Source organism: Amblyomma americanum, chromosome 4 (assembly GCF_052857255.1).
Source record: "Amblyomma americanum isolate KBUSLIRL-KWMA chromosome 4, ASM5285725v1, whole genome shotgun sequence".
Taxonomy (NCBI): Eukaryota; Metazoa; Arthropoda; class Arachnida; order Ixodida; family Ixodidae; genus Amblyomma; species Amblyomma americanum.
Genome location: NC_135500.1, coordinates 15,288,356 through 15,300,549, shown reverse-complemented (window position 1 = coordinate 15,300,549; position 12,194 = coordinate 15,288,356). Strand labels below are relative to the sequence as shown.

The window sequence follows — 12,194 nt, the reverse complement described above, 5'->3', positions numbered from 1 at the left end:
CTTGGAAAAAACAAACCGAAAATATATCGTTAAAGGCAACAAGAATGTTGAGCTTCTTAAAGAGGAATTTCCGAGATGTTCCTCAGAAGGTTAATTAAATTTTGTATTTAACAAACATGAGACCTATTATGGAGTACGCCTGCGCAGTCTGGGATCCTCAAATCGGGACCCATTGTGCTATGCTGGAGCGTGTACAGAATCGTGCAGCGCAATTTGTCACAAACAAATATTCTTTTAATGTCCGTAGTAGCTGCATTGAGCAGGGGTTGAACTGGGACTCACTGGAAAAGCGCCGTTTGCGAATTAAGTTAGAACATCTCTACCAGATTTACTGCAACAAAACTGCCATTGACTGTAAAATCTATTTGCTCCCACCACATTTTGTATAAAGAAGATGCGACCACGAATGGAAGATATGTGAAAGGAAATGTCGTACTGATGACTCCAAACAATTTTTTTTTCACATGCTATAAATACATAGAACAAGCTGCCTCACTCTGTGATCGAATGCCAGTCCGAGGCAAAGTTTCGTGCAGTGTTGTCGGACCTCTGATGTGCTTTATGTACTTGGATACTCTTTCCCGCTCTTCATATTTAGCTTCCTTCATTTCTTTACTTTGACTGAGGTGATTTCATATTGACGATCTTTTTCATTTTACATAACTTTTTTTTGTACCAGAGGTCGAGGTCATGTCGCATGCTCTAAGATGCATCTTTGAAAATTGTATGTTTGTATCCCCACTGCAATTATGCCTTCACGGCGCTGCAGTAATTGTGAATAAATCAATAAATACTTATCACAGAAATATTTGCACATGTATCAACGAGAGCTAACGTAGACGCTAACGGCCACGCAATCTTTTTTCTTAGACATAAAAACAGGAGAAGGGATATCGGAGAGAGCGGACGTCCAGCGGCTTCACCTGCATCCGTCACGCTGGTTAGTTTCCCGGACGAGGTGACAAGCACGGGTGACGAGGTGACTGAGGTCGCCGCATGCGAACCGTGGTACGAGGAGTGTGAGTCCAGCAGTAGGAGGAGGAGGAGGAGGATGATGATGAATATGGTGATGTCCTCAGGCTTAATGGCGTCCTTTTACTGCTTCGGCTTCGTTCCTTCGTGGCAATATGTCTTCTGGTTGTCGTCTTTCTTGCGCTCAATATTCTGCACGGTAGCGCCACGCCAGCAGCAGGTACATAATCTTAAGGGTCGTTCAGGCAATAAGCTCAATGAGCGTTGCAAACGACCTAAAAACCATCGAACGCCGTCAGACACCATCATCATCATCATCAGCCTTACTACACCCACTGCAGGGCAAAGGCCTCTCCCATGTCTCTCCAATTAACCCTATCCTTTGCCATCTGCACCCACCCTTTGCATGCAAACTTCCTAATCTCATCCGCCCACCTAACCTTCTGCCGCCCCCTGCTACGCTTACTTTCTCTTGGAATCCACTCCGTTACCCTTAAGGACCAGCGGTTGTCTTGCCTTCGCATTACATGTCCTGCCCAAGGTCATTTCTTTCTCTTGATTTCGACTAGGATGTCATTAACCCCCGTTTGTTCCCTCACCCACTCTGCCCACTTCCGGTCTCTTAACGGGACACCTATCATTTCTGTTTCCATGGCTCGCTGCGTTGTCCTTAACTTAACTTAACCCTTTCACCTTAATTTGCTGCAACACCCTTGCACCTGCGCACCCACAAATGTTCATGACTGCTGTAATAGTCCTATTTGAGTGGGAGCGCCAGCACTGCAGCGAGCATGTCGCTTAACCACACATGCCTTGTTCTGGAGATTGTGCCGCTGGTCACCAACACTGCGGTACATAGAGGCAAGGATCCGGTTTTTCTGGAGTCATCGCTGCGTGTAGGTGAGCTCTTCACTGCTGTCTACTGGAATCTTCCGAGCCGATCGACCTCAACGGCCGAAACCAAGCCAAAAAAAGGAGCCCAAATCGTCCCTGTATTCGGTGGAGGCGGCAGTACTGTAGTGATCATATCGTTTAACCACGCATGGCTCGTTTAACAATTTAGTTATTACTCCCATGTGTCAAGGTTTTTTTCGAATGATATTTGCCTTGTTGTTGCCCGTTTCTTAGTGTTTTGTTGTCGCGTATTATGCTTTTATCGTCTGCGGATATTGAACTCAATCCAGGTCCAACAAATACTGAAATGTTAGTGCTGATATTGGAACAGCAAAGTCAGATTCAAGAGCAAGACTAACCGCTATTTATTGGAAGCTGGCGTCGTTTCCCGAACACTGTGCTAAATTACTGGCGCTTGAGGGCACTGTTCGCGAGCTAGAACGCACGATAAAACGTCAGGAAGCAATGACGGTAGATGTTGAGGACAGGTCCCGGCGTAACAACATTTTTGTTCTTGGTGTTAAAGACGATGCACAAAAAACGATAAACGAGATTGAAAGAAAAGTGGTAAAAGATGTCTTTGCGGATACTCTTCGCGTAACAGTAACGTCTTTAGAAAGAATTCACAGAATTGGTCAACGAAATGCGGCCGAGCTCAGGCGGTTCTCATGAAACTCTATGATACAATGAAAATGTGGCTGTTTTCAAGAGCTTCAGCAAGCTGAAGGGATCGAAGATAAGCGTTTCGGATGACTACTCGGCAGCAACTCATTCGAAGAGGAAGTTGTGGCAGTCAGCTGAGGACTATAAGAGCGCACGCGCAAAATATAAGCTTATCCACGAAAAACTGACAATAAATGATGTGTGTGTCCTGGTATCTTCACGTGATCTGGTTTTTTCCTTATATTTGCTGCGCTGCCAGTGAATAAAGTTAGATGAAGTTTAGCGCTAGTCCTGTGTGCCTCTGTCTTGTGTTCGTCTTGGTTGCGCTACAGTTCTTTTGTTACAGAATGCAACATCTAGCCCCACAAAAAGTTCTTCTAAATTACCTATACCAGGGACCTGGAATGTAACACACCAGTAAGACTACGTAAAAGTCAGGAAACCCGAGCAGATAGAGAATAATGACGAATAACGAAGAATGAACTCAGATTGCAAAATGTTAATGCTCTCAGAATTGCTATAAGTCTGAAGGTCTCGAATGCTTGTCGCTCTTGCATGAACGCCATCTAATCGCTGTTACGGAAACCTGGTTGCACGATGAAGTACTGAACGACGAAGTGTTCTCACAGTTTTATTATGTACTAGACGAGAAACAAGAGGTGGCGGCGTTGCCTTGCTAATTAAGAAAACATGAACCGACGAACCTGTTCCTCCCATAGAACGCGATGAAAGTGTACGGTGCAAGTTATTTCTTAGAGATACCGTATTGAAAATTGGTGTAATGTACCCCCCCCCCCTTCCCGGTTGCTCGGGGAACTTTGTTTAAATGGATGAATATATTGCGAATGTTTCGCAGAAAAGTGGTATAGTCGCACTATTAGGGGATTGTAACTTGCCAGGTGTAGACTGGGAGTCCCGTATTCCAGGAACCGTAGAAAGATTACATGTAGATTTTATGTTAGAAATGACGTAAAAACATGGTCTCTTCCAGGCGGTCAGTCAGGCGATTCGAATACAGGGCCAAAGAAGCGCTATGTTGGATTTACTTTTTCTACCAGATGGCATTTTTGAGTATGAAGCAACAAATATAGAAGAAGAAATTTCAGGTCATAAAGCCGTTTTATCATACCTAGGGATGATTATGAACTTAAAACGAATTAAAACTGTAACTGTTCACAGTTCTAACCAGGCATATACCTCAATACTAGACAAATAAGAGCTTGCCCTTGACAGAATCCCTAGGATTAGCGATGTGGATGCATTGTGGACATATTGTACGGGAAGACTTCACCAAAGACCAAATACAGGTGGCATGGCCGTGACCTGAGCGTACGTGGGTGTAGGGCGAAGAGCAGGGGTGTCTGGAGCCTGAGAGGCGACGACGACGAAGGCGCCTAAAGTGCGCACAATATTTTAAAACTGTCGTTCATGGCTGTGTGTTTCTATATATACGCACTAAGATCAGATATGTACAAAAGTCCAATCCATGGATAACGCGTAATATAATTCACTTAAAACAAAAACTGACTCGCACACGGCAAAACAAAAATAATAAAAACTCTATAGATATGGCTAACCTCAGTAAAAAGGTGCGAGCTGAGTTAGCTCACACTAAAAGATTGTACTTTTGCACTAAATTACAAGTATACCTGCGAAGTTCTCTGCACAAGTTCTCGAGATACTTATCCGGCTCTAAATCCAAACTGAACGGTCTTGTGAATGAAAATATCTGTAATACTCCATCTGTAATTGCTGACGCATTTACCAACGTCTTCAGTTCTGTTTTTGTTCCAAGTTCTAATGATATCCCAACAGTAGCAATGTTCAGTGTCTCCACTTATATGAATAATGACAAAAATATTGTTATCACGAAAGAGGGAGTGCTGCCTGTGTTGTTATCGATAGATCAGAAAAAATTGACTGGTCCTGATTTTATACCAAATGAGATTTTGCGGCGCTGTTTCCATTGGGTCTCAGATTTTTTGGTAATCATTTTTACTGTATCTCTGCATGAATGTTCTGTTCCGAGTGATTTAATTAATAACACCAGTTTATAAATGGGGCAAAAAAATAAGTATAGAAATTTATCGCACCATGTCTATTTCATCTGCCTCGTGTAAATTACTCGAACATGTAGTAGCTGAATACTTATTGGAATTTCTCGAAGAAAAGAACATTTTTATCATCGGCAACGTGGCTTGAAACGTCCTTTGTGGACTACAACCTAGCTTTTTGGAACTATTCACACCTTCGCCGCAGCCTGTAACTCAAGAAAACAAATAGACGTGATCGCATTGGATTTGTCAAAAGCATTTGAGAAAGTGTGCTATGATAAAATTATGAACAAATAATGCATGCATGTGTTATTGATTTACAGATTATTAACTGGGTTCGTGCTTATCTTACTAACAGGAGACAGTGCAAATAGCCGGCGAAAGTTCCACAACCTCTCATGTATCTTCCGGGGTTCCCCAGGATTCTCTTTTGGGTACCGTGCTCTTTTTACTGTGTATTAATGATATTGCAGAGGACATAGACCATCATGTGGAAGTGCGACTGTTTGCAGATGACTGTCTCCTGTTCTGTCATGTAAAATATGTTGACGCTAAAGCGTTGCTTAATCAGTCAGAAAAATGTGCACAACTGGTGCATGAAATTTGGCATGCAAATTAATCCCAGTAAATCTGTCGCCATGAGCGTTACTAACAAAAAATCTCCCCTATTTTTTCTTACAGTCATCATTAGTGAAACTCCACATTAGGGTGAACAGGTTGAGGACATATGCGGCTTAGCTCAACGCATGCTTGGCTTCCTAAAACGAAAACTGAGACATGCAACACCAGGTGTTAAGCTTCAAGCATATATGAGTTTAGCCAGACCAAATCTAGAATATGCAAGCATAATATGGGACCCATGTTGTCAATATCCAACCAATAAACTTGAAAAAGTGGAAAGGTTGGGTTTAAGACTTATATTCTCTGCTTACCGCAAAACACAGTCACTGACAGCATTACGCTTCCAAGCTCAACTCCCAGAACTACCCGTACGTAGAAAGATAGCTCGTTTCAAGTTTCTTTATGTGCTTCGTGAACGTAAGTGTAATTTAGACTCTGTACATTCGACCCCCAGGCCGATTATCTTCCCGTACTAACCACCCATTCGCCATTATGCCAACACAACTACAGTCGACACCTTTAAGCATTCATTCCTCCTTAGATGATCTTCTCAGTGCAACCTTCGCCGAAAGAACTACAAAACGTTAAGGTGAGGCTGGAATATCTTGAGCTGTGGTATGCTCTTTGGGGTGTAGACTAATCATCCTGTACGTCGGTTGAAACATGATCTACGGCAACATGCAACATGAATAATGGACTGCATTATTTAAGTGCAGGCATACTTACCTGGGATCCGCAGAGTAAAGCAAGTCGACGCTCTAGGAGGGTCTTGACGCGTGACTGGTGAGGGCTGTCGAGTTTCCCTCTCCCATGAAACGAACTGGCTCACATAGATATGATTCACGCTGGGCACTTAGGCCGGACGTTGAGCCACGTATCAGTGCACAAACTCGGCGTCCAGTCTCTATGTTACACACGTGTGTGGATTGCGCTGTCAGACTGAAGCTCCCAGGGAACCAGGTTGCATTTCATCTAGGAAGAACTGCGCCGTCCCTATAAGGAGAAAAGAAGAGTAATTGTATGAAGGCTACAAATCGCCACTAAGAACATTTTTGAAAGCATAGTCGCGCACAAATCGTATTAAAGTTTAGCATATTAATTTTGAGCTACTCAGTGTGCTGCTGCGCTCTTTGTTTTGTCTTTGAGAAGGCCCCCTTAAAAAGATGCGCAGTAAAGTGCAGACGTCCGATGGCCGCGCACAGCGTAGGCAGAAGGTAGCAGTGATAGCTTGCATACACACACTGTCGCACAATCTGAAAAAGGTAGCCCAGCGTTACGACGTGAAAGTCGTGTTCTCTGCTCCTCGCAATTAAGCTGCCCAAGCTGTTTAGGATAACTGATCCGGAAGCAACCCAGCAGCTTAGCTGTAGAAAAAAACACAGGCGACATTTTGTTGAATGTACAGAAGGTGTAGTTTACCGAATTCCCTTAAGTTGTGGAAAAGCGTATGTTGGGCAAACTGGGAGATGCGTGAACTAGAGGTTAAGAGAGCATGGCGAAAACGTCAAAAATGCTCGCGAGGGAAAATATTTTGAAGGTTTCTTCGCAAGTCATTGTCTCACTTACCAAGATTGCTCACCTGCACTTGATGACACCTCTGTAACCAGAAAGAGCAAAGAACGCGTCACTAGAGAAATCGCAGAATCTGAAGAGATATATTGTAAAAAAAAGTGTGTGAAATTACATGTGTTTTTGAGGAAATTTGTTGTTGCTGCGCGGAAAAAAAAAATCTGTTACTGGAAATAACAGAAACGCAATCAAGCAAAAAACAGACATTTTCTCTTTTTGACCGCCGTGGTCTAGTCACGAGCGTTTATAGTAAGAAATCAGCAGCGAGAAATGCACCTGACGTTAAAAATTTCCGTTTATTCTTTAAAGCTTAGAGTGCAGCAAACTAAAACGTAGCGCTCAATTTCCCGCACAACTAGTACTCTGATGTGCTGCTTTTGATGCGGAGCTGCATTTCGCAAGATGGCTGCCGAATGGAGAGCGGTGGATTTCTTGCTGCGTCGATTAGTTCGCTTTATTTGGACAGGTGGGTGAAAAAAAACAATATCTGCCACTTGATACAGACAATATGTTTTGCTTTGTGTCATTTGAGGTGGTCTCTAGACTGTATTGCAGGTGATCCGTGCGATGGAAGTGGATTACTGCAGCGAAATATAAAAGCATGGGCACAGAGCTCACATCTCACAAAATGGCGGGAAATCCCGAGCCGTGTGTAACTTTCATCCTCCACCTTGTGGTTTCAGGCTGCCTATGCTTCGTAAACTGTTCATGGTGAACGTGCAGCTTTGACACGCAGTTAAAACGTACAGCACGAGCGCTGACGCGCGATTCCCTTGCCGCCCCGGATGCCGCCGTAGCGGCAAGCGTCGTGTGTTTAGTTCCATCGTGCTAGCTTCTGAATCGTGCCGCCACCTCGCTACCGCAAACCGCGAAGCCTTAATTTTAGTCGCATTCACGATTGTCGCTAAGGGCTAGTTGAAGTCTTTTCAATGTGTTGTAACGTGGTGTGCGCGTTAAAGTTGAGGTCTGCCAGGGGCGGCTTGGGCTTCGGCTCACGCGATTTGCTGGTGCGCCGGCCAATCTTGCAAGCCGAAACCAGTCTCGCGAGATTCCGGCCTCTGCATCAGCTTGTCGTTCCGAATGCAGTGGCATTGCATTTTGCTCACGTGGGGCTACGGCTTAGCGGAGGCCGTTCGTCTGGCGCTGTCCTCGAACTCACGAGTGTTCAAACTCTATGCACGCGAACTTTCTCGAGAAGACAAAGCTGCGGTCTGGGCGCTTGCCTAGCTTTCGACAAGCAACGTCGAACCGGAGGCGGATCGTTCGTTTCCCGCTTTGCGGTTGCTGCGCGGCTGTGCTCCCCCGTGTATTGCGCTGGAGCATGTCTTCACCTCAGATAGGCTCGGTGGCCTGGTCGCCGCCGCTGTATCAGCTTAAGCCTCAAATAGATTTGACGCAGCTTTTGCTATGGCTGTGAAATATAATCTCCTGTTTGCTCTGTTTGCTGGCTAATGAGAACTACCATATTGGATTATATCACGTATTACGGACTGTTATCACGGTGAGATGTTGGGCACTGGTCGTCGATCAGCCGTACTTGTCCGTTCTCTTCGGAGACTGGCGCTGAATTGTAAACGGCGTAGATGCTTGACAGCATGCGGAAATTACGAGCGCATTGAGGGCGCAGGTTACTAGACGGCTTGTTCAGGGCTAAGCTTAGGCTTCAAGCGAATGCGAATTTCTGCTGACGTAGTCCGTCGCGTCCCCTGTCGCCGACGCTTGCATGCAACCTGTTGCGAGTTAGCGGTGCTGGCCGCGCGCGACCAGGCGTACAGACGTCTATCTGTGCTACGTTGGTTGGTGCGCATCTTTGCAGAATCTCACAAAGCAGAAAATAGAGCGTGTAACTTAACTGCGTAGCCTACTCATTGAAGAGCGCGTAGCAAGCAGCATGGAGAGCTTACTTTGAACGAGGCTTTAGCCATGTGTTTATAGCCATGTCTACCGTAACATAATAATAACAATCCACTGAGAACATTGCAGGCATCATTAAACATTTTTTTTTGTTTTTTTCACTCAAAGATGAAGTAACTAGTCCAATTTAACACTAAAATTAGTGTTCGTTAGGTCAATTATGATGCGTAAAGAGGGCATGACACACGTATGTCCCGGATTACCTCGTCAATTCGACTTGATATGTACGTCGCTGTGAGACATTCATGTTGCACCGGGCCTCTACTAGAACTGACTGGGATCACATCCTGCTGGAATACAAGCAGATTTTAGTGCATAGACCTGGTGCTTTTCTCCTGGCTTAGGTATATTAATAAAACAACTTGAATAACGGTATTTCTAAGGCTGAGATTAACTCTGGTGGCGACTAGCAAATCCGTAATGTGAATCACTCCTTCCATACATTAATATTTCAATTCCCTTACGTATTTTCAACATAGCACGCCTGCATTAGTCAAAGAATTAAAGCTGAAGCTGGCTACCTTCGTTACTCTTTAGCGGTATCGGGCAATTCCTGCAAAAAATCGCTACGGGGTTGTACGGAGCGAAAAAATCTTATGCGTGCACGAGAGTTAAAAGCGAGACTGAGCGAGCAATGCCTGCGTCTCGTCAACGTCACCGTCATCCGCTTTGTGCCGCATTGGTTATTTCACTTTTAGTACGACGTTATTGCGATCTTGTTGGTTCATTTTCGAGGAAGGTCAGAGGCTACGCAAAAGGACGAGGACAAAGAGACGAACACTACACCACGGGCGCAGAGTGTCAACTGTTTGTCTGCCCGTGGTGTGGTGTACGTTTCTTTACCTTCTGTCCTCGTCCTTTTGTGCAGTTTCTAACCTTCCTTAGTTATTTTGTCGTCGGGGTAGATGAAGCAGTAAACCATGAGGCCCCTGAGCAAACTAAGCAAAGCCAGGCGTGGTAGCGCAGTCGCTTGCTTCGTGGGAACTTGTTAGGCAGTTTTAGTAGTGCGTCCGCAAAGGCTTGGCGTACGCATGGAGCTTGCGGGAACGGTAGTGCGCATGTGCAGAACCCAAGCACAAGGTGTTTATTTTTTTACGACTTGCAGACTTGTATTTTAAGAAGTGTGAGAAATGCGCCGGTGCTTTCTGCTGTGCTTGATTGTACAGCAAAATAGACGGCATACAGCCCAAGGGGTTTGATTCTATGCTGCTTAGTGGGGCTCGAAAGCACATCTAGCAGTCGAAAGCTTGGGAGGATTGAGGACGCGAAGCCATTCCAGTTTCGAGAGGTTACGGTCGCTTAGGATGCATAGCGAGGCATACACCAAACCTTACAAACAAACCCCTTGTGTCGTATATTTTAGACAGGGGGTTTACCTCATATGGGCCAATAGTTAGACGATTAATCAGCTTATATTAGCTAATAAACTTTGTTATTTCTGCTTTAAAGGGCAAGGTTCTATTGCAAAAATTTATCCGTCAACATAGAAGGTTAGTTTTGTTTTTCATTTTTTTTTACTCGGCAATATAGTTCGAAGTATCGAAGGAAAGCTTGATCGATTCGCTTTCCCACAACACCTAAATATACAATGCCGTCGCTGTGCATTGTGTTGCCGCTGAAATCTAGTTAACGTATATGTTATCAAATGCAGTAACTGTGCCTGTATTTGATGCATGCCTTAGAAGTGCGAGAAGCAATTTTTAATAAATATGTAATGCTGGAAAGCCGACTCAACGAGCTTCCAGGTGCGTATTATTGACATTCCAAATTTCGAACGATACTGCCAATTAAGAATGTTTAAAAACAGCCGACATTCGAATTTGACGACTATTATTTTGCAAGTTAACCTTGCATCTAAGATCAAATATAGAAATGTCTATCAAAGGGAATCATTTAACTACTGATACATTTGAGGTACATAATGTCTGCCTTGATGTACTACCAGCTCAGAAGACCACACCGACGCAACGAGGTGCTTAAAATAAAATTTGAATAAGTGACAAAAATACCTTGTATATAAAATATCAGTGGGTAGGAGAAAATGTGTCTGTCCTGTTCTTTGTCCGCCACATTTCACACAAACACACTTAAGGTAATGGAATACGGGTACAGCATTCAGGCTTTGTATTTTGTTTGGAGAGGGGTGCGTTCCGCCTTGGGAAACTGTGGTAGCAAGAGGTAAGGAAGAAAAGACCATGACGTTTTGATTAAGCCCGTTTCACCCTGTTTTATCAGTCACTCCTCCTCATACATATGGCTACATGTAAGGTTGCGGCTATGAGCTCCTAGGAAGCACGAGCTCCGAACGAAGCCGAAAGCTTTATTATTACCCACTGAACTAAACATCACTTGTGGAGATGAAAGTCTCTCTGAAGTTCTTTAATATGTGGTAGTAAATCATCTGATCGCTGAGAAACATGGCGCTTAATTGGCTTCACTAACGTCCTAGAGACTTCTGTTTCCGATGGTACCTGTAAGACCGGAAACTCCGAAAACACATGCGCCTCGTAAACAATGAGAATGTAGATGCATCATATGCTCTTACCGCCAAGCAGTACCACCGACTCTAGCTGATGTACGGTTTTCGATAAAACGAATCTTGCTGCTTTATCGTGATGAGGAGCTTGCCACCAAGGTTTGAGCAGGAAAGTGACGCCTCACAAAGCTAGAGTTTTATTTCTGGGTGGGAACAGGTAAGAGTAGTGTATTTGCTTGCTTAACATTTACCGCTCAGAACGTAGCGGACCATACATGAGACCTGATTTTTTTTACCATATCTTAGCTTGTTTTGCCCTTGCCGGAGTGGTTGTGCAAGTGTACAACATATATATTTCTGTCTTTCAACTATAGAAGTTAAGTTTATGTGCCTGGTCGTTAGTCACAACTCGTGGCTCTTTGTTTCAGGCTATTGCAGCTATTAACCCTGAAAGAGGAGCGAAGGTTGAGAAGACAGGCGGGAAGCAACACTGCCTGGCACAGAGAGTTGCTGCACTCATAACAGCACTCAAAGACTACGACATTTAGATTTTTGGCTTGTGTTGCTGTTTCTAGGACAGCACATTTTTTAATTTATTTTTTTATTTATCGGGCTTCTGCATCGCCTTTCGGCATTACAGCAAGAGGGCACTTACATATTCACAAAACAAGAAATCATGCACTTAACGCGTGAAAAAAGGCTTCGTTTGGCGCATTAACAATGTGTGGCGGCAAGGCATTCCATTCGCGAACTGTACGCAGCAAAAAGGAATATCGGAGTACGTCACCTTTAAAAGGAAATTCATAAAGCTTTAAATTGTGGTGCCTTCGCTTTGAGACATTAAAGGCTGCATCAAATAATTCGTTCCGTCTATACCAGTCTTGGAATAGAAAATATTGTGTAAAAATTTTAATCTCAGATATCTTCTCCGAGTTTTATGTTCTGGCCACTGAATATTTATTTTGTTTCTGAGATACTGAGTGTCTTGCCATAATTTCCAAAGACAAAGCGGACTGCCCTATCTTGAATTT

General features: G+C 44.0%; 1 protein-coding gene across 14 annotated transcripts in view; it reads right to left on the bottom strand.

Annotated features, from left to right (window-relative positions):
• LOC144127803 (FMRFamide receptor-like) overlaps positions 1 to 12,194 on the bottom strand; it is a 1,107,197-nt gene that overhangs the window by 402,218 nt on the left and 692,785 nt on the right. For 11 of the 14 annotated variants that reach the window (XR_013313569.1, XM_077660725.1, XM_077660726.1 and 8 more), the window contains 2 exons: positions 6,771 to 6,801; positions 5,931 to 6,197 (listed from right to left, as the gene is read on the bottom strand). The gene's annotated coding sequence lies outside the window, so the exon portion shown is untranslated. The remainder of the gene's footprint in view (positions 1 to 5,930; positions 6,198 to 6,770; positions 6,802 to 12,194) is intronic. The other 3 variants (XM_077660730.1, XM_077660732.1, XM_077660735.1) reach the window with 1 other exon arrangement.